Source organism: Diceros bicornis, chromosome 21 (genome assembly GCF_020826845.1).
Source record: "Diceros bicornis minor isolate mBicDic1 chromosome 21, mDicBic1.mat.cur, whole genome shotgun sequence".
Taxonomy (NCBI): Eukaryota; Metazoa; Chordata; class Mammalia; order Perissodactyla; family Rhinocerotidae; genus Diceros; species Diceros bicornis.
Genome location: NC_080760.1, coordinates 22185760 through 22210463, shown reverse-complemented (window position 1 = coordinate 22210463; position 24704 = coordinate 22185760). Strand labels below are relative to the sequence as shown.

Genomic DNA, 24704 nt, shown 5'->3' with positions numbered 1-24704 from the left:
CCGTGGCTTTCCTGGCCGCCGAGAACTCCACTTTGTTGGGGAGGGGCCAGGAGGAAGGGTTCGAGGCAGTGGCTGGCAGAGACGCGGCTGCTCGCAGTCCAAGTCCGAAGTCTCTGAAGGAGGGAGCTGAGGATCCCGGAGATTGTGGCTGCTCGAGTCTCGCCGCCCTCCCCTCGCACGAAGATGCTGCTGCCGCTGCTGCTGCTGCTGCTGTGGTCCCCGCCAATCAGCAGTCGGAGAGGGAGGCGGCGGCGGCCGCTGCACCTCGGCGGGCTGACAGCGCCTGAGTGCACCCCTCAGGTTCTGGGCAACTCTAACCCAGAGTAGCTCCTGCTAGTCCCCCCACTGCCCCCCAGCCCCCACTATGTGGTTAAGGCCAGAGAATGGTGATTAATTAGATGCAATACATTAGGCATCGCAGATGGGTAATATATCAGGCAAATTTTGGGTACTCACTTTCCCTTTCCTCAGCTTCACCTAAATTTGTTAACACTCCTCAAGGATAGACAAGAAATATTGAAATTTTCTCCAAATCATAACACAAAGACTCCTCAATTTTTAACAGGTTCCACGAAAGCCTAGAATTAAAGCTTTCTCTTTTACTTTCTTTCTTTATCAAAAAGCTAAAAAGTTAAGAGAGGGAAAAAAAGGCTAAAAAAAATCAAGAGCCTAAAAACCACCAACACCAAAAAAGTACTATGATGTTTAGCGTCTTTGCTTTAATTTCAGGAATTTTTAATGTTGTCTTTCTCCAAATTAAATAATCTGCTACCTATTGTTGCTAAGAATGACAATAAACACTTTAAGGTTTTAACATCTAAATAAAAGGTAACATCCTCTTAACATAAATTTGAAAGCAACACAGACATACTAGAAACAAAACAGTTTATAAGTGAAATAACATGTAGCATTCCACAAACTGCAAATCTCTATCCTGAACACAAAGCAACCATAATTCCATTTTAAAAGAGTCAGAAGACTGCCCCACTTTTTGTAACCTTAGAGAAGCCACTCAATCTCTCAGTTTCCCTATCTAGGTGGGTGGGAAGGTAGGGTACAATGATTCCAGTCCTAACCATGTCACAGCTTGATTGTTGGGTATGTGTAACAGGGGATTTCAAAAATGCTTTGTAAAATGTAAATTATACAATCTAAAATGGTACTTTCATACAATAAATATTTCCTGAGTATATATGCACAAGTTCTTTGCTTGATGTTCTGGGAGATTCAAACATTCATTCGATTATTATTAATTGAGCTCCTAGTATATGCCAGGTACCTTTGTAAACATTTAGGACACAATAGTGATCAAAGCAGATAGAAATCCCTACTCTTCCAGAGCTTACATTCTAGTAGGGGGAGAGAGACACAATAAATCAGTAAATTATGTAGTGTTAAAAGGGGGATAAATGCAAATGGAAAAAAATAAAGTTAAGGAGTATAGGAGAGTCTGCAACTTAAAAAAGGGCGTCAGAGTGGGCCTCATTGACAAGGTGACATTTGAACAGAGATTTGAAGAAGATGAGGAAGTTTGCCATTCAGATATGTGAGGAAGAGAGTAAGTCTGAGGCAGAGAACCTCTAGGGCAAAGGCTCTAAGGCGTGATGTCCTGGTTTGTCCATGGAACAGCAAAGAGGCCACAGTAGCTGGAGTGGAGTGAGTGAGTGGAAAGGAAAGTGCCAGAGAGATGAGGCAGAGAAGGGGACAGATCACACAGGGCCTTCTAGGTAGGTTAACGACTTTGCCCATTGGACATCACAATTTAGAAGGTACAAAAAATGCATTCAAGTAATAATCCTTTCAAATCTTTCTAAAAATTAGGAAACTTTCAGTACAAATAAGAGTGCCATGACATAGTAACAACTTTTAGTTGCTTAGACTTAGGATCATCTAGGTTTCTTTCTTCTGTTTTTCTGATAGGCTTTTGTCCTTTCTCATTAATATTCCTCCAACTCTCTCTTAGTTCAATTTCCTGTTCATTATTCACCTTCCTAAAATATCAGCATTTCAATAGAACACTGTTAAAACCAGGACCTCTATGAGCACTTTTTCATACCATATTGCTTTTATTCAGAGAATGGAAGCTTTTTTATTAAACGAAATTTTCACTATAAGAATAAAGAGAATCACAGAATTTTGGAAACTGAAAGGACTATTGAAAGTCATCTACTGTTTTTTTTAAACTATGTGTCACAAATTTTTAGTGAGTCATGAAAATAACTTATTAGGTTTTTTTTTGTGTGTGTGTGAGGAAGATCAGCCCTGAGCTAACATCTGCCAATCCTCCTCTTTTTGCTGAGGAAGACTGGCCCTGGGCTAACATCATGCCCATCTTCCTCCACTTTATGTGGGACGCCGCCACAGCATGGCTGTGCGTCAGTGCACGCCGGGGATCCGAACTGTCGAACCCAGGGCCACCGCAGCGCGCACTTAACCACTTGCGCCACCGGGCCGGCCCCAACTTATTAGGTTTTGATCAGTATTCTAAAAAATAAAATGAAATAAATATCACAGTGTAGCCATGTAGTTATTGCATCAATTGCAATATTATTTCATGAATATGTATGTGTGTGTGTGAATGTGTATGTCTGTGCAGGCATGTGTGTACTGAGTCATGATAAAGAGAAAAGTATCAAGGAAGAGGGATTGAGTAGAGAAATTCTAGGAAAATACATTGGCCAGGGGTGGAAATCTTTTATTTTGGCATCCGGGTGATACCAGCTGAAGGTTGACAAGAGGGAAGCCACTGTAGAAAAGAAACCCTATTGTAACTTTGAATGACCTCTGACAGACTAACCCAGCTGGATATGCACCCTCCAGGAGATCTCAGCGCTCTGTGGATATTACAACCCCTGCTTGTGCATGTACCTCCCAGCTGCGATAAGATGATAAATTTGTTCTTTTGAGTTCCTTAGGAATGTGATGACCCTCGAACAGAGAGCCTATGCTGATAGCCATCATCAATGAAAACTGAAAGATCTGGTGTGGCAACTCCCAGTCTGTAACACCAGAAGGTCAACACTCCTAACTCCCTCCCCTCTAACCCACCGGCCTATATAACTGGTGTAAGATTTTGTGCCCCCTTAAGATGGTTCTTTTGGACATGAGTCGGCCATCTTCCCTCTTGCTAGCAAGCTGTAATAAAAAGTCCTTTTTCTCCTACTACCTTGCCTCTTGACTATTGGCATGTCTTGCGGTGGGCAGATGAACCCCCTTTTGGGTGGTAACACAGGGATATCATAATGATAGTTGAAAGTCACTTTGGAAGGGAATATCTTGGGATTCTACTAGTGATTGCATGAGGACAGGGAATCTAAGAACTGAATCATGCCTGAGTTGCTTGGGCCCTGCCTTATCTGTGTTAATGACCTGGCTTTATGCACCAAGAAAGAGGTTAGTGTGGAATAGTCCAGATGCATCTATTTCTACATGAGTATCATTTCTCTCTTGCAGTTTCAGAACAAGGTTGTCCTGGGAAGCTTTTTGATATTTTTTCCTATAGTTAGGATCTTGGAGATATAGATAAGTGATAGAAGAATAGCACAGGAGGAGTAGGGAGACCTAAAGAAGAAAAAAGAAAAACACCTTACTTCAGGGAAGAAAGCTTTAAGGAAAAAGAGGAGTGTTGGCACACAGGTATCAGAGAGACAAACCCCAATAATAGCCAGAGACCTCTAGTCTTGAATGATAACTTGTGGAATATACTGAACTTATGGAGAAAATTTACAATTCTACTTTTTTTTGTCCTATACTCAATTGTTTTCTCATGTATAGTAAATATTATATAAATAATATTTCTGGTTTATATATTTTTAACAAGTTGATTTGTTATTCCTTATTCCATTCTGATATAAGTAGTACCACCTCCAAATGAATTTAAAAATTTACATAAAAAATAAACTACTGATCAAAGATTGGAAATGTCATTCTTCCATACTAGAAGATACATTCAAATGGCTTTGGATATAGTTCTCAAATGATGGACCACTATATATATTCACTATATAAAACTAAGTGTAATTCCTGAGTCATTATAATCCAGTATTCAAATTATTTATAACTTTTTGTGTGTGTGTATGTGAGGAAGACTGGCTCTGAGCTAATGTCTGTTGCCAATCTTTCCTCTTTTTGCTGAGAAAGATTGACCCTGAGGTAACATCCGTGCCGATCCTGCTCTATTTTGCTTGTGGGATGCCGCCATAGCACGGCTTGATGAGCCATGCGTATGTTCGCACCCAGGATCCGAACCCGCGAACCCTGGGCCATTGAAGCAGAGCGAGTGAACTTAACCACTCTGCCACTGGCCAGCCCCTATAACTTTCTTATTCATCCAAAGATAATCAGATATTGCAATACTCTCATAGCATTCTATTTGATGAATATGAAACACATCACACTAATTAAGCCACTTAATTCTTACCTCAACCCTGAGAGTGTCATCATTATTTCTTCTTTATAGATGTGTTAATAAAACTCAATAATATTAAGTGACTTGTTTAATTAGAAAGTGGCAGAGCAGGACTCAAAATCAGATTTCCAGTTCAGTGCCCTGTATACTATATGACACGTGTCTCACACCATATACACAAAATATAGATGATAGATATAATATGAACTGTACAGTAAATTATTTGGGTCAAAATAAACTAAATATTGAAAATAAGTCTTTAAAATCATAATGTTTATTCTAACTATATATCAATGTTAAATCTATATTTGCCTTTTTTATCAAAACATATCAATATTACATAGCCATATAGGTATTTCAGTCCATCCATTCTAACAGGGCTAGAAGGTTACATGTCATTTATGTATCAATTTTTGTAATAGTTTCTCAAAAAAAATGATCAAAATTTTAAAGTACGTTAAATTAGTTTATTCTTGAAATAGAGGCTTGGTCACTTAAGTGAATACATAAAAAGGTTACTATGTGTAGTAATTGTATAGTGTCTAGACCACGGATTAGTTTGATCAGGAACATAGTCACGCCTTTGGCAGCCTTGCCCTTTTCTATGCTAGAAATGACATAAGTGATGATGATAAGAATGCAAACTACTAACAAAGGGAAGGGAAGAGAAAGTAAGTCCCTCTGCTAAGTAGTGAAAAAAAAACAAGCAGTAAGGCCCAGAGGTGGATATACTAAAAAGAAACAGAAAAAGGACTCTTCTTGCTACTCTGTCACTATTTAGCGTTTTCCAGGCAATCCAGAAATGGCTGGTTGCTGGAAGAGATAGGAATTGCTCACGATAGGTTATAGAGCTGTGATTCAGGCTGAACTAACCTCTTTCCTCTTGATATACATTTGCTTTTGGTAATATGGGGATTCACCTCTACCTCAGTCTTCACAATTGATGTCAATTACCTTTGCCACTTTGGACCATTCTTCTCTACAAGAAATAATTCTATGCTAAATAGAAATATTTGTGGATATATTTTGGTTTGTTTTATTCAAAACCAACTCTCAGAATCCTAAAATAAATATATATATTTTGCTGTAACAAAATATCTTTGCATCTAAGTCATGAGAGATAAAATCCACATAGTCAACATTTTTATACTGACTTCAAATTGCCAAAAGTATTTAATAGTCTTGGGCAATTATCCTTGGCTTGAATATGAAATCCAAAATACATAATTTTTTCTCCCATCCCCAAGTTAATGTCAATATGGTACAAATAAATTATAAGCTTTTATGATTTCAGTTTTCAAAGTATTTTTGGTGTTTACTCAGCAGATTTTGAAAGTGAATACCAGCAGTTAAACTTTAGTACCTTGTCAATCCAAAACTTTCACAAAGGTTGATGAAATCAAAAGATGTTTTGGGTATGAGAAGATAAAAAAGAAATATTAAATGATCAGCATTTTCATTATTTCTGTAATAAGATTTATGATAATATTTGTATTTATCTTAGAAAATGTTCATGGATGTAAGCAAATTAATTTATTGATTAGGCTAAAAAATAGTGATAAGATTTAACTGAGGAATGAAGGGAAAAAACTCTAAAGATCAAAGTTATGAGTCATAAAATCAGAATAGCTAGACAATACAGAGAAAGAACAAATATTTGGACTCTAATATTAATTATGGCCCTTATGTATAATAATAATGATGATAATAGCTAATGTCATGTTCTTCATATACATTACTTCATTTAATCTTCATAAACACTCTATAAGGTAGCTATTCTCATTTTTGTCATTTGACAGACAAGAAAAGTGATGCATATTCATTCAATAAATATATGTCGAGTGCCTACCCCATGCCAGGCACTATTCTAGTCACTAGGGATACAGCAGTGAAGAAAAATGGACAAAGACCTCTACCCGCATGGAGCTCACACTCTAGTGGAATAATCTAACACTTATACTCCACTTACTATATGCCAGGACTTTTTCTAAACAACTTTACATGCCAGCACATTAACTCATATAATAAATATACAACCCTATCATGGAGATATTATTACTAATATTTCTTTATATAGATGAGAAAACTGAGGTACACTGAGGGTAAGTCTCCTGCCCAAGGTTGCATAGGTTATTAAGAAACGAAACCAGGATTTAAGCCCAAGATGTTTGACGTACAGTGTTGTAAAGTCATTTGTCCATTGTCATAAGTAGCAAACCCAGGATCCAAATCCGAGCTTTGTGACTCTATAATCTGTACTCTTAACTGCTAAGTGACACTGCTTAAGAGAACCCACTGAAATCAACAATTAGACAACGGGACTACCAATAACAACTGTTTTTTCCATCCGTAACAAAGAACTTTAGCACGGTAGTTCTGTTTTATCATATGGCATATTTAGGTAAATCTTCGTTTAGCTATCACCAGGAATCAAAAATTCTTACTAAATGTCTTCAAGAAGTTTTAGGAATCAGTGTACAGGTATTACTTCAGACAGAACCACATGAACTCAGCCTCTAGAGAAAACAGGAAATATACATTCATTAGATTTGTTATTTACTGGTATTTGGCCACCCCTGAAAGTATATTTCCCAAAATGAAATGGAGTCAAAAATACTCCAAACGTTTTGGATAAATAACACCAAAATTTAGAAAAAGAATGTTCATACCTTCTATATATCATCTATACAAGTTTTGAAACAGTAATGTGAAATACCACTTTCAAAGAAAAACAAAAATATTCATATAAAAAGGAAACACTTTATTTCACTAAGATTAAGCATGATCCAATGATAAGTAAAGATCCATAGGTAGACTAGAAAGAGTGACATTTAGAGAAACTTGTTTAGGACCAGGGAAAAGAGAGGTGCATGGAATACCACTATGTTTAAATCATTCAGATAGTTTTCTTTCTAATGTATGATGGCCTCCACACTTTCCTTCATTTCCTCACTCATTCAGATATTCATTGAGCACCATATGTAAGACCCTTTTCTAGAATCTTTGTGTAAGATACATACAAAAGATGAGTTTGGCTCTCAAGGAGCTCAAATTCTGGCGGTAGAGAGTAGGAGGATAACAGACAAGAAAAGCAAATAAATGCAATATAGTGGAGTAAGTAGTATATTTGTGATAGGTTCTAAGCACTCTGGCGACATAAAATAAAAAGTGACCAACTCTACTTAGATGGGTCAAAGAAGGCTTCACAGAAGAAGTGATACCTGAGCTGCATCTTGAAGGCTGTTTGGTAAGCAAAAAGCATGGGTGAAAGAGACTGAACACAGAAGTCTCCCTATCCTGACCATAATAACTACTAAACATGCCTCTTTTTGATCTTTGGACATGACTAAGGGTTGGGGCTCGTCATGAGGGCCTCTCCTTTTCCCAGACCTTTAGGGCAGTAGTAGTGGCAAAGATAGTTTCCAAGTCTGAGAAACTCCCTGCTCCAGTATTCTGTTCCAGTATTCCAATCAATGCTCTGGCTTTGTGATAAATTTATACAAAGTCTTCATAGTGATGTTAGAAGAACGTTCTCAAATGTTTGAGAGAAAAGAAGAAACATTTCTTCTATTATAATTCCCTTGGAATTCTAGATGAACATCACCTGGCAACTTCTCATATCATTATGAGATCAATAGCATCTTAAGATTTTGCGAGTGTAAACATTCTGCATAAATATGCAGCAAGATCTAAAAAGTTTATTTAAGTTTCAGGCACCTGTGCCAAAAACTACACAGTATTTATATGAAGTGTGTGCATTTAAACTGCCTTATTCATTCATTATCAGTTTATTCATTCACTACTCATTTACTCATTATTCATTTATTCCTTACTCACAGTGTGATGAGAATAATATTAGGTATGCATGGAAAATAGAGGGATTCCCTTAATCACAAGTAAGTCTAGTTCCTACTTGTTCCTGTTCCTTCTTTTTCTTTACTTGCTAAGCTTCATGTATTCCCTTCAACATTCTGGCAGTAAAGACTTCCTATGATTACCGTTTTGTTTAACTGAATCACATACGGTTGGATATAATTATACATTGTTTATACTGCTTGATACCATGCTAACATAAAAATAGAAAATTTAACATTTTTCATGGATATTTTGACTTAACTATCCAATGGACTTTTAAATTGCAGGCACCTTAATTATTTCTCATTATATATGAAAGCATAAGATTTACAACAGTCATTTAAAGTTGTTAAACCCAAAGGCAGTAGAGAAAAATGAGGATTCTGTCAAAGCATTGAAAATTGCAGGATTTTTAATAACATATTGCAAGAAAAAAAAACATGAAAAACATTCATGTTATACAGATCCAGGTCAAACATCACCTAGATTGGGCATAAGTGAACTGCTGCCTGAAGGTAGTTCTATTCGTAGCTCAGTACATTGGGTAAACAGTGAAGATTGTGTGCAAAGTGGGCAATTTAGAAACCAAACTAAGCAACTCATCATCAGCTGACTCCCACTTAAGGCACTCTGTGTTCAAGATGTCTTTAAGCAACAGCTTGTCTGTCTTGTTGATATGAAACTTCATAATAGGAAATAACAATACAGATTAAATGATTCCCTCCTAAAATTCAATTCAAAATGGTTCCATCTAATGTGCTTTATTTATACTCCCACTATAAGGTAAGAAGCTCAGGACTAACAAGACAGATGACTGTTCCCCAGGGAAAATAGTCTCAGTATGAGGTAAATTTGTGGTGTCAAACAGAAACTCTTTAATAAATATAAGTAATTATAAAGGGAGGCAAATCAATATGTGTTCTACTTAAGGGAATATTCTGTAATCCTCCTTGACCACTACTTGATAACTTGGATTCTTCTGCTTGGTGGCTCCTTCTGCAACTCAAGCACCTAATGGAACAGTGTTTCAAATCCCAACCTCCTTTCCCATACTTGACAACAAATTGTGAAAAGTATTTGGGGAGGAGCCACAGGTCTTGATGCATGATTTACAGCCTAAAAAGTAACCAAATATGCAGATGTATAAATATATACATATACATATGTATATTAAATTTGGCAAGACTATTCAGAAAGCTTTTCTGAAAATGTTTATTTATAGAATAGCCACCATTTATCAGCATTTGGACATAGAAAAACTGTGGCATAGAACTTCTGAGTTCTTTTATTTTCCGTTATGCATTATTTATTTTTTTGTGATTATCTGGCATTGATCTAACATCTCGAAAAAAGTCGTTGCTTTATGATTCACTGTTACAAGCTACTAATTTCATTTCAAATAATACTGTATTTCACACAATATGAGGGCAGCATTTTACAGGTTCTCTGGGTGAGGCAAAAATAAAACCTTTATTTATATCTTAATAAATCTTATATTTTATCTGAATAAACACTGAAGACACTTTCAAGGACAATGATCTTAAAAAATGTAATTATTACACATTTTATCACAATTGAAAGTAACTGCAATTTTAAAACAGAATATAAAATTTTTTTTGTATTTCTTTCATATTTCTAATTTCATTAACCAAAAATGATTAATGAAATGGCTTAGCAGTTAAGCGCATGCACTCCGCTACTGGCGGCCCGGGGTTTGGATCCCGGGTGCGCACGGACCCACTGCTTCTCCAGCCATGCTGAGGCCGCGTCCCACATACAGCAAATAGAAGGATGTGCAACTATGACATACAACTATCTACTGGGGCTTTGGGGGGAAAAAAAAAAAGGAGGAGGATTGGCAATAGATGTTAGCTCAGAGCCAGTCTTCCTCAGCAAAAAGAGGAGGATTGGCATGGATTTTAGCTCAGGGCTGATCTTCCTCACACACACACACACACACACACAGACACACACAGACACACACACACAAAAGATTTATTTTTATTCTCAACTTTAGATTATAGCTTAAGATCAGGTGACAAAGGGTAAGTTTTCTGCCTTGTATAGCCACTTAGAAAGTGCTCGTCACAGAACCCTTAGCATTCTGAAGTAAATAACATAGTCATAGCATGAGGTGAACAGCCCCTTGTCAACCTTCTAAGACACATTTTGTCCCAGTCCCTTGCAGAGCTAGAGTTCCACTGACCTCCCTATTCTTAGATCTGAGTCCTACTTCCATACATAGTCTTATCCCAACTTGACTCTCAATCTCACTTTGATTATTGCTCTGATCCTGTGATTACCCAGGATTTATCAAACCATCATGTCTCCTTTGCTTACATTTCTCTGTGGTTGAACTTTTGACCTGAATGACAAGAGGGAAATGTCATCCATAACTGAAGTTCCTCTTTGCTTCCACCCATTATATCACTCCTTTTAATACAAATTTTAGTGAGAGAGAAAGATCATATTTTTTTCCATAGTGGAGTCCATTAAGAAAAATGTACAACAACATTGGAAACTAAATAATCCTCTGAGAATCTATTACCAACATGTATTTCTTACTATAATGATCACAATAACTACAAGAAAAATCTCCAAGTTATATGCTTTCTATAACGTACTCTGTGTGTGTCTGCCAATTTAAAATATTTATGCCAATGAAACAATTATTGACAGTTGTGTCAACAACAGTGTTTAACATACCATAAGAATTCCTATAAAAATTTTTCTGGCTTCTACACTAGGCATTTTCCATGGTTTAATTTTTCCCATGTTTTTAGATGTTATGTCTGTCTAATGCATAATAATTTTGTTTTATACAGTGACTTTCTCTCAAGTATTTTTTTAAAACTTATACATTCATCTCTAAAACAGATCTATGAAATCAGTCAGTACTAGTCCCCATTTCATATGTGCTAAAGTATGAAGAAGATAAAAGGCTACACATCCATTAGTGGTAGGATCTGGTGAAGCCTAGATAGTTAAACTGTGGGTTTAAAACTTTTTTACATTTCTGCACATTGAATAATTGTTTAAAAAATATATGTGAAGGGTCAATGAATATATTCCCATCAAACGGTAATCTTTTGAAACTGTTTAACAAAGACAACTGATTGTTAGCTTAGTAGAACTAATTGACCATTCAACCATTCATTATTAAAAATATTAAACAAATATTCATTCAATGCTACCATGTTCATGTACAGTGCTAAGCAGTAGAAGTAGTAGCTAGTATCATTTATTAATTAACTGACCATTGGTTAAATCTATTACTTTCACTCATTAATTATTATTTAATCGATAAATACAGAAAAGCTAAGGAAATAGATCAAGTAATGCTATGTAATTAAAAATAAAGAGATAATAATGGACCAGCATGTATTTGGTACATGTGTATGCAACTCAAAAGCATTTAAGATATCAGCACCAAAGCAAAATGAAGACAGCTTAACTACTCCTGTTTTGACCATAATAATGCCACACTTTCAAGGTCATGGGACATTAATTTTAAAAATTGTAGGACTATCACATTCTAACACACAATTTTGGAAAAACACAGTATTCAATAGGAAAATAGAATTAAAGGGGAAATCTGGAAATAAATTACTTTGGTTATCACACACGCAAAATTATTAAATTATAGAAGCATAAAATGACTCAGAAAAGACTAAACCAAAAAAAATATAATAAATTGAAAATAAAACTACTCTTGAGAAAGTCTAAAATGACTATCATGTTGTCACATCCAATGGGCCTTTCAAGTCCTCATCTTACTGGCTTCCTGAGCAGCATTCTACAGAGCTGACCACTCTTTCAATCAGAAAGCATTATCTCCTCTTGACTTCCATTAGATCTCGTTCTTACAGTTTTCCTCCTATTTCTCTGGCATCTCCTCACCCACCCTCTTAGCTGACTTCACTTCTTCTGTCAAATTTGTATCTTTGACATCTTTAACGCATCGTTCAATCCTGGGCCCCCTTCTCTCATTATACTTTCCCCTAGATGATCAATTTCATTTCCAGTTTAAAAAACCGTATACATTCACTCAAATTTATTATCGAGTGCAGACCTCTCATTTGAGTTTCAGAGCTGATAACTGTCTGCTTGACATCACCACTAGAATATCTCATAGACCCCTCAAACCGTACTCTTTCTTTCCCACAGAAATCTGCTTCTCTTATTTTGCCTCTCTTAATAAATGACAGCATCAGACACATAGTTGCTCAAACCAAAAATCTGGACATCCTCTTTTATTCCTTATTTCCCTTACTGTATGCCTCCTCTCATCCATTCATCATCAAATTGTATTGATTCTACCTCTAAAAGAAGTCTTATATCTATCCATTTCTCTTAATCCTATTCCAAGTCACTTTCACTCTTGCCCTCAAAACCTTATTCATAAAGCAGCCAGGATTATCTTTTAAAAATATATGTTGGGTCGTGTCACTACCCTCCTCAAAACCCTTCAATGTCCTCTCACTGCAATTACAATAAAATACAGACATACAGCATGACTTCGAAGGTCTGCATGTCTCTCTGACTTTATCACAAGCCACACTCCCCATTGATCACTAGGCTGAAATCACGCTGGTTTGTTTCTCAAACAGGCCAAAATCTTTTCTGCCTCATGGTCTTTTGTCCCGGCTGACTGCTCATTTCTTGGATTCCGCCTAAAAGGCCTTTCCTGGCTATCCAATCTAAAGCAGGAGGCCATTTTTATTCTCTCTCATGGTATCCTTTTCTTTTTCTTCATAATATTATTCCAAAGGTATATTTATAAATGTATTTGTTTATATTTTATTCTCTTCTCATCTCTACTCAACTGAATCCTCTATTAGAACAAAGATTATCTCTGTTTTATTCACCACTGCACACTCTCTCCCTATCCAGTGCCTAAAACTTAGGAGACATGTAATCTTGTTGAGTTAATGTGGTAAAATAAAATAAAATTTTTCTGTGAGTTTCCAGTTTTGAACTAGCTTAAAATCTAGTTCCCCACATTAAGTGGCATAATATCAAATATCCAGAGGAAAGATTTCTTAAGTTTTAAAGCCTATAATGGAAATTTTATTTCAACAGACATGTGATTGCAAAGTCAATCAATTTACTCCTGATCCAAAGAATGTCTAAGTCAGAGCTGCCTTTTGTCCATACATAATTGAACTGAGCTCCTTGTAAGTTATTTAAAATATTAGGACATATTGCTTCAGGTTGTACCAATTGTCACTGGCCTTGAAAGGTCAATTTTAATGAAAGGAGTAGAACTTGGAGTAGAAAAACAAATGGGAAGCAGCCTGTCACTGTGCAAAGGCCAGATGGAAAGGCCCTGTATGCTGCATTTCCACACAACAACCCAAAAGTCCACGGGCAAATGTGAGCCTTCTGAATTTTATGGGACAATTCCAGCCATATTAAAGAAAAATAGAGGTGTGTGTATGTGGGATCAAGAGTGGAATAAATCCTTTGCATAAATACCTTTTTTAATTTAAAAGAATTTCCTTTAATTTTCCTCCAGAGCACTCTCCCTCAAACTACAGGACCCTCATTCAAAGGCCCGGTGAAATTCCAAGGTACAGTAGAGGTGATAGATACAATTTAACATTCTATGCAGTGCAGAATTTCTACCTACAAACTCTTTGAACACTTACAGTGATGGCGAATTGCAGTTTTTATTATTTAATAATTACTCCTAGTATAATGTTAAAAACAGCCTCCAAAAATTGGTTCTACTTGTGCCTTCTGTATTGGTACAGAAAATGTCCTCTTCCACTGTGAAGCCTTGAAATATTCAAAAGACAGCTACTACTTTCTTCCACAGCCTTCTGTTTTCCAGATCTAGTCTCTCTCCTTCTGTCTTTTTTTCCTTGTGGCTCCACCTATACGAGAAATCTGCAGGTCATTTGGACTGTTGTTAGTCTTTCCAGTATTATACTTAGAGTTCTACACCACTTCCCTTCATAATCTGCCTGCATCTTTCTTTGTATTTTACTCTATTTCTCCTTCATTCTTTGGTGTTTTAAAATATGTACTTATCAGAAGCTCCCTGCTCAGCCTAAAACGGTTTCTTATATATCCTCTCCCCTCACTTTTTAAAGATCAGAATCAAGTCCATTATTTATTCCACTGTTAAAATTGTATTTCTAAGCCTCTCTCACTCCTCTTAAGTCTAATTATTGAGTCAAAATCAGTATAGTTGTAACTTCCACATATTCCCAGTTTGTGCCTTTCAGATAGATATGCAAGAAGTTTAATTCCTCTTCTATGAGACAGTCTTTCAGATATTTCATTTACCTAACCAGCATTTTTTAGGCGCTTACTACCTTAAGCACCTCAGATGCATTAGTACTCAAAACAAAGATCCTTGACCCTCGAAGCTCACATTTTAGCAGGGGGAGACAGTTAATAAATAACAAACATAAGAAATTAGTAAATTACACAGTAAGTTAAAAGATGATAAGTGTTATTGAAAAGCAACAGTACAGCACGGTAAGGGAGTAGATTAAGGAGGATCAACAGTGGTTGGAGGTGACAGTCAGGGTGGTCCTCAGCAAGAAAGTGATTTGTTTGAGCAAAGTGTTGCAGGTGGTTCTCTTGTCCTTCTGAGCCTAATGCCGTCCCTTCCTTTATTTTATTATTATCTTCTTCCTACAGATTTATTGAGTACCTACAATGTGTGAGGTATTATAAGTCCTGGAGATTCAAAGATCCCTGAGAGACTATTTCTGTTATTAGCTCACGGTCTAGTGGGAGCAGAACTGTGAAACAGACATCCCTATGAGTTAAGTGTTACAATGAAGGTGTGGATACAAACCTCAGAATTGCAAAGTATGGTTTTTCAACTCTAAGAAAATACGGTCTCCTTCTCCCAAGATTTCCAATACTTGCTCTTCTTCATCAGTTCTTCTTTGTTGTTCAAATGAGTCCAGAAGGGCAGTTATCCTAATTATCCTGAAAAAGACTTCTGCTAATGTTCAGATACTTGAAGCTTTCTAACTACTCCATCTTACTTCTGTAATAGTTTTATGATCTGAAGCATCTTATCCTCTTGACGGTACTAAATCTGAAAATTATATAACTTATTTTTCTTTTCAGTTTCACTTTAATGCTCTGTCTAGGTCATGGAATTTCAGGTCCACTTAAAAATCTTTTCGTCAAATGGTATCTCTTTCTCATTTTTCTTTTTATATCTGTTTATGTTGAGGAAGATACACTGTTTCCTGATATTTCAGTCCCAAATTCCATCCCTCCAAGCCTCAGCTTTCCCTCTAAAATTATAATTACCTCTTCATGTTCAAATTCCAGTTTTTCCTTATTTATTACCCCACAGGACTTCCCTGTGGTATCCAGTTTCTGTTATTTACTCCAACAAATCATTGAGCACCTTTCTCCACTGTGGTTTTTCTTGTTGGCCGGCATCAATACCTACCACAGAAAATATTCTTCAATTCTAAATAGACCTGTTTCTCCTTACTTCTCATATTTCAGTTTAAAGAGAACTATGTAAAGGTCAGCCAATTCCTACCAAACATATGTTCCCAGGTCTCATGAAATGTACTGTATCTCTGGTCAGGAATTCTTCACAGCAGCATCATAATTTGATGATTATTTAATACAACAATCACTTGGAAGAGGGCTTTAAAACTTACACCTGCCTCCCTGAAGACTCTGTGACTCATTTATGCAGTGAGCTGCTATTACTGACGAGAATGTATCATATTCCTATGATGAAAAAAAGTGGGGGTAGGCTCAGAACCACAGGACCATGATAGAGGCAGTCAAATATTATTTACCATCATTATTTAGCCATTTAATAATTTAATATTACTATTATATTATTTGATTCCACTTATATAGCCATTAGCCATTCCACTAACAAATTTTAGACAGGTTTTATAATTTAAAAATTTATTTTTAATTTCACCTCTCATGTCCCCCCAGTAAAACCTGCCAGTTCCTGTTTGCTAGCTCTGAGGCTAGACCAAGACCTTGGTCATCCACGAGGAAAAGATGGGCTGGGTCTGGAAGACAGCCGGTCCAGCAGGCCCAGCTCTTCTTCTTCAGACAAGAGAAACTATGCAACATACAGCCTCCGTCTCTTCTTTTGGGTCTTTGGCAGACATTTTAAGTCTCATATATCAAAAAGAAGTATGTTTTTTATTCTGAGACTATCATTAACTACATATATTTTTAACAGATGTGTGATTTTAGGCAAGACATTTAATTTCTCTGTTCCTTCCTCTGTTTCTTTTCTAAAAAGAGGTCAGATAACTTCTCTATACTGTCTGTACAAGGTCACTGAGCTCCCTTCCAGTTTGGGAGGGAGCTAAACTAAACTCTCTAATAGTTTGCAGTTTTAGATTTTCTGCTATGTTCCATACAGCACTAAGACAGTCCCCACTCTCCATCCCCACCCTTGAAAGGAACAGGAATACACGTAACTGTTTGGAAGCTGGGCCTCCTTACTCCTTGGGGCATCCTCCAAATAGCCTGGTCAGATGTTTACTTATCCTTACTCAGGAGACATGAATGCCCAATGGTTAATGGCGTGAAATCTGGAATTAGACAGGCTGAGTCTATATCCCAGTACTTCCATTTCCTAGCTGTATGACCTTGGGCAATTACTTAAACTCTCTATGTCTCAGTTTTCTCATTTGTAAATGGGAGATAAAAATAGTAATGACCTTGTAGGTTATTGTGAGAATTATCTCATTTAATAGTGAATATGAAGCTCAGAAATTCCAAATCATCAGCTGCATATCCTCCTTTCTCCAATTAAGACTTCCAATCTTGAAGTATTGCTAATCTCAGCCTGGTTTTAGGAAGAAAATAAATTGGTGGAATGGATTTATCTTTCAGAGATACTTTTATTTTCAAATAACATCCTTAACTAATCAGTGAAATTTCAGGCAGTGTTAAAAGTGATTTTTAAAGATATCTCGGTAAATTTATGGGGGGTTTATAATTTGGAACTGGTAAATTTTCTCACATACAAACAAGCCTCTCCTAAGATTCTTCTTTGGGCTCAATTCTCCTGAGTTCTAGCTTTGTTATAGCTACTCCCTTTCCTCTAAAACTGAACATAGATTTGCTAAAAGGCCAAGTAATGATTTTTTTTTTTTAATCAGGTGTTCTAGAGATAGAGGTTGAGGGGTTGAGGCCAATTTTTCAGTCAGGCATTTGTATGTTAGAGACATCTGTGCATATATTTTTAATATATTAAAAAGTTCATTAACACTGTCCATAGAAATTTAACATGAGCCTCTGTGCAGCAATCCTCTGAGGCAGAGGGAGAACACCATACACAAATATTACACATTAATATAACAGCATCATGTTAGACAAGACAATTTTGTGATTAAGTAAAACCAAGCTTCATAAAGCTGTCATCTCAAGGTGATTAATTCTACTTTAGGACATAAGTTTATCACGTAGTGTGCATTTTACTTCATGACTATGTGAGCATTACAAACATTATTAAAATGTAACATGTATTTACGAAAGTTCAGGATTTTCCCCTAACATTGTATATATAGACAGGTTCATAATACAGGGTACTGTATACTATATTTATGTATATTTTAATGTAAGTCCATATGTGAATAACTGCTCACAGGTTTTATTTTATTCAAGTGGCCAGATGGACTCAGGATAAATTTATGTCCCCAAATGATTTTGCTATGTTTTATCTAGCATTTTATTGTGGGTGAAATGGGAGGCAGCGGCTCCTTCTGCATCAACTACTCCTACCATATTGACTGTGGAACAACTTTGTAGACATAGGAAGTGTCAATTTAAAATATTCAAACTATTGGCTTTGCCTCTTCCCTTACTCAACCAAGTAGCTATCGTGATTCTCTAAGTCACCAAAGCAAAAATTCAGAGTTTGAATGCTTCAGAAGTAGTTTCTAATAGATTAATTGCTTCAATTATTTCATTTTGAAGTGTGTAATTAAAATAAAAAGTACAGATTCTAGTTGCATGAAAAATAATTCTTTTAAAACTTATGTTGAAAACGCAATTGCTTTTGCACGGTCCTAGAGAGTTATGTTGCTCTCTCGACTTACAGTCCATGTGATCATTTAACTAGGTTTCTGCATTTGGACCACAGTATATTTATGAGATATTATATAACTAATAGTTTAAGAAATTTACTATTTTAAAAACCCTTTCACACATTTTCTCTAATAAAATTATTTTCTGAATATAATAATTGCCATATATTACAGAATGAAGTTTTGTGGTATTAAAAACTGTATGTAATTTTCTATTCCCCAAATTAATTTGTTTCTGGTAAAAGAACCGGCTAACTCTCTTATATTAAGTGTGTAACTACTATAAATGTGTTCTATTTCTAGGCCTGATAAATCATTCTGTATTTAGGGGATTGGGAAGAATGATAATATCTATCTTGAAGATTTGAAAATGTCTTGAGAAGGTACTGGTATAATCTCTGTCTATAAGTACAACTTTACATGAAGGCAATCAATTACATTTATCTTCTAAATATTTGGGAAAGACGATTCCCAATCTCTTGTACTTCCAGGGTCACGGAAGTGTCAAAGTAGAGACATTATACTTTACATTTCATTCCATACTTATTCCTAGCAAACTGAAGAAAATGTATTGTGAGTCATATCTTTTGTACATAATACCACTTCATAGGTGTTATGGTTGAATTGTGTTCCCTCAAAATTCATATGTTGAAGTCCCAACCCCTAGTACCTCAGCATGTAACTGTATTTGAAGATAAGATCTTTAAAGAGGTAATTAAGTTAAAATGAGGCTGTTAGTGTGGGACCCCAATCCAGTATGACTGGTGTCCTTGTAAGAAGAAATTTGGACATACAAAGAGACACCAGAGATGTGCATGCACAGAGAAAAGATCATGTGAATAGGCAGCAAGAGGGTGGCCATCTACAAGTCAAAGAGACAGGACTTACAACCTCCAGAACTGTGAGAAAATAAATGTCTGTTGTTTAAGCCACCCAGGCTATAGTATTTTATTATAGCAGCCCTAGCAAAGTAACACATGTTTTGAGATAAATTAAGTCTCCTATAATCTTTAACCTTACAGTGCTTTCAAAAGCTTTCACCAGTCTGTTTTCTAAAAACATAAGTAATTTATTTAGCATTACTTAGATCTATTCTAAAAATTTTTAACATCTTACACAATTTTGCTGTCCCAATAGACCATGTCTCTTCGTATAATAAAAATTTAGCAGTAAAGGGAATTTCCACAAATCTAGTGGTATCTTCTAATTATTTCTGCTGTTTTAAAAACTGGTGTTTCTATATTAGTGGTAGATATTTGGCTTCCAGTTTAAACAGTTTATATAGTCTCCTGTAAAACACACTTGGCACTACATTTTTACATACATAAGACTTTTAAGTTTCTTAAGGGCAGAAATTGTATTTTATTGATGATATTATTCAAATTCCCAGGGCCTACCACAATGATCAGGGCCTAGCTCACTGATTTGCTTCTAAGGACACTATTTTATCTAAATAAATTCTGATAAAGGAGCTTTTCATTACCAACAAGCACACTCTAATTCTTTTTTTTTTCCGAGGAAGATCAGCCCTGAGCTAACATCCATGCCAATCCTCTTTTTTTTTTTTTTGCTGAGGAAGACCGGCCCTGAGCTAACCCCTATTGCCAATCTTCCTCTTTCTTTTTTTTTTTCCCCAAAGCCCCATACTTGTATGTCATAACTGTACATCCTTCTAGTTGCTGTACGTGAGACACCGCCTCAGCATGGCCGGACAAGCGGTGCGTCGGTGCGTGCCGGGATCCAAACCCAGGCCGCCAGTAGCGGAGCGTGCGCACTTAACCGCTAAGCCATGGGGCTGGCCCCCCGGCATACTCTAATTCTTATTTCATCATTCTTTTAAATAAAAGATTTTAAAATTAAAACTGCTAATACTAGCTTCTGTGGTGAACGTGAATGAATCATCTGACTACTATTACTGTGGATTGTGGCTTTTGGAATTGATTTTTCTTCATTAATATTCTAAGTCAATACTTACAAATTCATTTTTTGATATTCAGAAAGCTCTACAAAATGCAATTATAACTTATCCAATTCACCAAAGTAAATGGATGCCCTGAACACATCTTTTATACTTTCACTTATTAGGAAGCAAATCAAAAGTGAATTGTGTTTCTCACTTTCATCATCTGAAGTGTTCAGTACTAGAAGCCTGGCTAAATTTTTAAGCACTTAATATATTAAAAATTAACTGTGTCATTTTTCTAGCTACTTAATTAAATATAATAGAAATGTAAAATCTTGCATTTCTAAAATGTGATGTTGAATTCTTTATATCCCTTAATTGTTCATTTGCTTTCATGACCACCTCTTTCTCCTAGATATCACTAATGACATATATTAAATGGAAGTGAGTTAATGTTTATTTTGAGAATATTTTGAGAATTTTGTGAAAGTTCTGGAAGAATATAGAAACCTTAAATGTTGTTACTAAATTAGTGTTGGAAAGCACTGGTCTACGTAGCAATTCAAAATTCTCATAAATCTAAGTATGTATTTATGATCCTAAATCTATGACATATATATATAAAAAAACAAAGCAAATATATCTAATTATGTTCCTGAAATTATTTAAAAAATTAATTCCTATGTTATGATCAAAACTTTGTTTCAGTACACATTGGCATAGTTTTAAGATAAAGATGACTATTGACGCTGGTACCAACTCAGATTTAAACATACATATGGTAAATATTTCTTCTTTCCGGTTTCCGGCCCCATGCCCTGGCCCCAGCCCTTTTTATCTTGTGTCTGAATCTTTTCATAAACCACTCGTGGGCATTCCTGCCTCCAGTCCCTTCCTTTCAATCCATCCTCGACATTTTTGCCAGGTTTATTTTCCTAGAATAGATTTTTTATCAACTCTCTTTCTAAGGAAAACAACAGAGAAACAAACTCTCGGTAAGTTGATAGGATAAAATCTAATCTACCAATCTTGGAATTCAGGGCTTCCAATCAAAAGACCGTCCCTATTTTATTCCCACTTTTCAAACACATACAGCTTTAATCAATCTTCGCTACTCTATTCACTGGGCCCACCCCCACCCCCACCCCCAGTGCACCTCTTGGCTTCTCATTTCTTATTTTCTTTCATGTGGGTCCATTAGTAGGGTGTGGAATGTGTCTCCCTGTCCAAAGCCTCCTGTCTGCTATGCCAGAGAGAAGTGCTACCCTGACTTGTTTCTTTATCCTGGGGCTGGAAGCTATTTCATTCCCCATACTCTTAGCCTCTGGATCCTCAGCACCATGAGATAGCTTCTAGTCTGACTCTGAATATTGCCATTTCTAGGTGTCATGCCCACCCCACTTCCTTTCACCAAGTAGGATCTAGGTGCATCACATCCCTCTTTAAGGCACACTTTAGACTGTGAGTTAGGGTCCTCAGGAAGGGGGCCCAGCTCTACAGCACCTCCAGCACCACCCAGTTCAAATTTCCTTCCTCCTAACCCTAGGCTTATGAATTCAAGGTCCCAGCAGCCTTGCAAATACAGAGCCTGTTAAAGACACCATTGTGTGCTGGTCACAGAACGCTCTCCTGCATCTCTGCTTATTGATATACTGTCCATCCTTCAAGACACACTTTATTCCACCAACTCTGAATCCCCTGGACCATGGTGATGCCTTCTTTCTCTGAAATCTCTTTATCTCATTCACTCTTTGGGTACTTATCACCTGGGTCTACCTGCATTATTAGTGAACTTTTCTTATTCAACTGCCTATTGCACATCTTTGCTTGCAAGTTCCAGGGGTATAAAATCCTCAAAATACCCAAAAATGCTTAATTCTCTGCCAAACTTGCTCCTAATTCTGCATTCCCTCTCTTAGTAGGTGATAGCACCATTCATTCACTCAGTCACCCAAGGTAGAAAACTGGGGTCATCTTTGACTTCTCCCTCTTCTTCACCCCCCATCCATATCCAATCAATCATCAAGCCCTAATTCATACCTTCTAAATATTTATCAAACTGATTCTTCTTCATCCCTAGCTCAGGGCCTCACAATCTCTCACTTCTGTTATTTAAAATATTCCTAATTTGTTGCTCTATCTTCAGTCTAAATACTTTCCAATCTATCCTTCATGAAGCCAGATGATCTATTTAAACAGCAAGTTAGTCCACGTCACTGCTTTCCTTAAAAACTTTTTAGTGGTTCCTCTTCCCTTGAGCTAAAAGGCACGCCTACTATCCTTCTTTAGCTCTTGCTTCTCCCTGTCTCTTACTCCCACCTCCAGCAATACTGGATTGTGTGAGTTGCCCTGCACATTCCAGGCTACTTCTTACCTCCCACATGTATGTGAAGGTGGGGTACCTGGAATGTCTTCCTCCCTCCTTTTCTCTATATCCAGATATTTTCTATTTATATGTTCAGGTATCTCCCTGGGAACAATTCCTAATCTCCTCAGGTTGGAGTAGATCCCCCTTCTCTGAGATTCCATAGCATCTGGAGTCTGTCTCTACCACACAGTATTAAAAGGTATGTTATAATTATGTTCATTCTTTCATTCATTGATCCATCAAGTAGTTACTGAATATCTATGATGGGTCAGACACTGTGCTATATACTAGATATTCAACAAATGATTTTTCCTAATGAATGAGTGAATATAGTCAAATGAACTTTAAGAGAAACACCACTATATTTTATTTATTTCAATTTATTTCCATTCTCCTCATGTCTCCACACTATGTATAACACAATATTTTATATGTAGTAATAGCTCAACACATTTTTGTTTGATTTAATTTTAATTCAGTCTTGATATAATGATGTTTTTGAGAAAAAATTATCATTGATTATAAATTACCAGAAAGATATTGAAAAGTTATATGATCATACAGTGTAAATAATGCCCACTAATATTGTAAACTCTGAAATCTTAACTGCTCATAATTTCGGTAAACCATTTGCAGAAAGCTTGCTCCAAAACATGAATTTTGGAGCCGTAACGTCTGAAGGTTACAGAGGAGTCATATGCAACAAAGAAACAACCACAAAAGTGGAATATAGGAGCATTTTGGCAATTTGAAAACAAAGAAAGCTCTTGGGGCCGGCCCGGTGGCGCAAGCAGTTAAGTGTGCGTGCTCCGCTGCGGCGGCCTGGAGTTCGCCGGCTCGGATCCCGGGCGTGTACCAACGCACTGCTTGTCGAGCCATGCTGTGGCGGCGTCCCGAATAAAGTAGAGGAAGATGGGCACGGATGTTAGCTCAAGGCCAAGCTTCCTCAGAAAAAAAGAGGAGGATTGGCATCAGATGTTAGCTCAGGGCTGATCTTCCTCACACACACAAAAAATAAATAAAATGAAAAATAAAACTCTCATAATATTGATATTTGCTTTGGAAATTGATTCTAAGAAGGCTGGAAAATAATGCAACCACTGTGTAAAAGGCCATATAAAGATCTTCGCAGGCTCTAAGCACTATGCCTAATGGTTAAGAGTCTTGCTTTGAGGGGTTCTGGATTCTTCCAGATTTTACCCCACCACATTCATAACAACAAAAAAATCTTCCAGAATAACAGATACGGAGAAGATTTTTGTAACATCTCAAACCAAAGAAGGGATTAGAAACTATTGAAAACCAAAAATTAAAGATAGAAACCCCAACAAAAAAATGAGCAAGAGTTAGGAAGAGGCAATTTACATAAGAGCAAACAAAAATGATTGATGGATATGAAAAGATTTTCAAACTCATTAGTTACTAGAGAAATGCAAGTTAATACAACAATGAGAATTCACTCACTGCTAATATTATTCATGCTAATCACCCATGCTAATATCAGAAATACTGGTATTACCATATTAAATATTAGGGAGTAATGTCAATTGTTGGCATGGATATAAAGACTTTTATGCACTGCTGGTGGGAAAGTAGACTACAGCAGGCAATCTGGCGAAGAAGCTGGCAGAACCTGGCCAAATTAATTAGACACACACTGAACATCTTGATAAATCTAGTTCTGGGTATACACAGATATACGTAAAAGAAAAGCCCCCAGGCTCAAAAGGAGAGATATGTGAGGATATTCATCTCAGTGTTATTTGTGGTGGCAGGAGCTGGAGTATATCTGGATGTCCAGTACTGGAAGAACAGAGAGGAAAAATGTGGCAGATTCATACCATGGAGTACTATGCAGCAATTGGAAATATAGGACAAAATGTACACACAGATGCTCTGAAAACCATAATGCTCGATGAGAAAAGTAAAAGGAGAATGCATACATAAATACATATATGTATATATAAAACAACAATGCACATTTTACAAGAGCAGATACATACCCTGAATGTACACATTAAACATCTTAAAATAACCATTCTAACAGATGGAGGGAGGAGAGTGGGGATTAAAGAGGATTAAATAAGTAGCAGGGAAGAGAGAGAGAGAGACTCT

General features: G+C 36.5%; 1 protein-coding gene across 8 annotated transcripts in view; it reads right to left on the bottom strand.

Moving 5' to 3' along the window:
* Positions 1 to 24704, bottom strand: part of RIMS2 (regulating synaptic membrane exocytosis 2) — a 618814-nt gene that overhangs the window by 29705 nt on the left and 564405 nt on the right. The window lies entirely within an intron of this gene.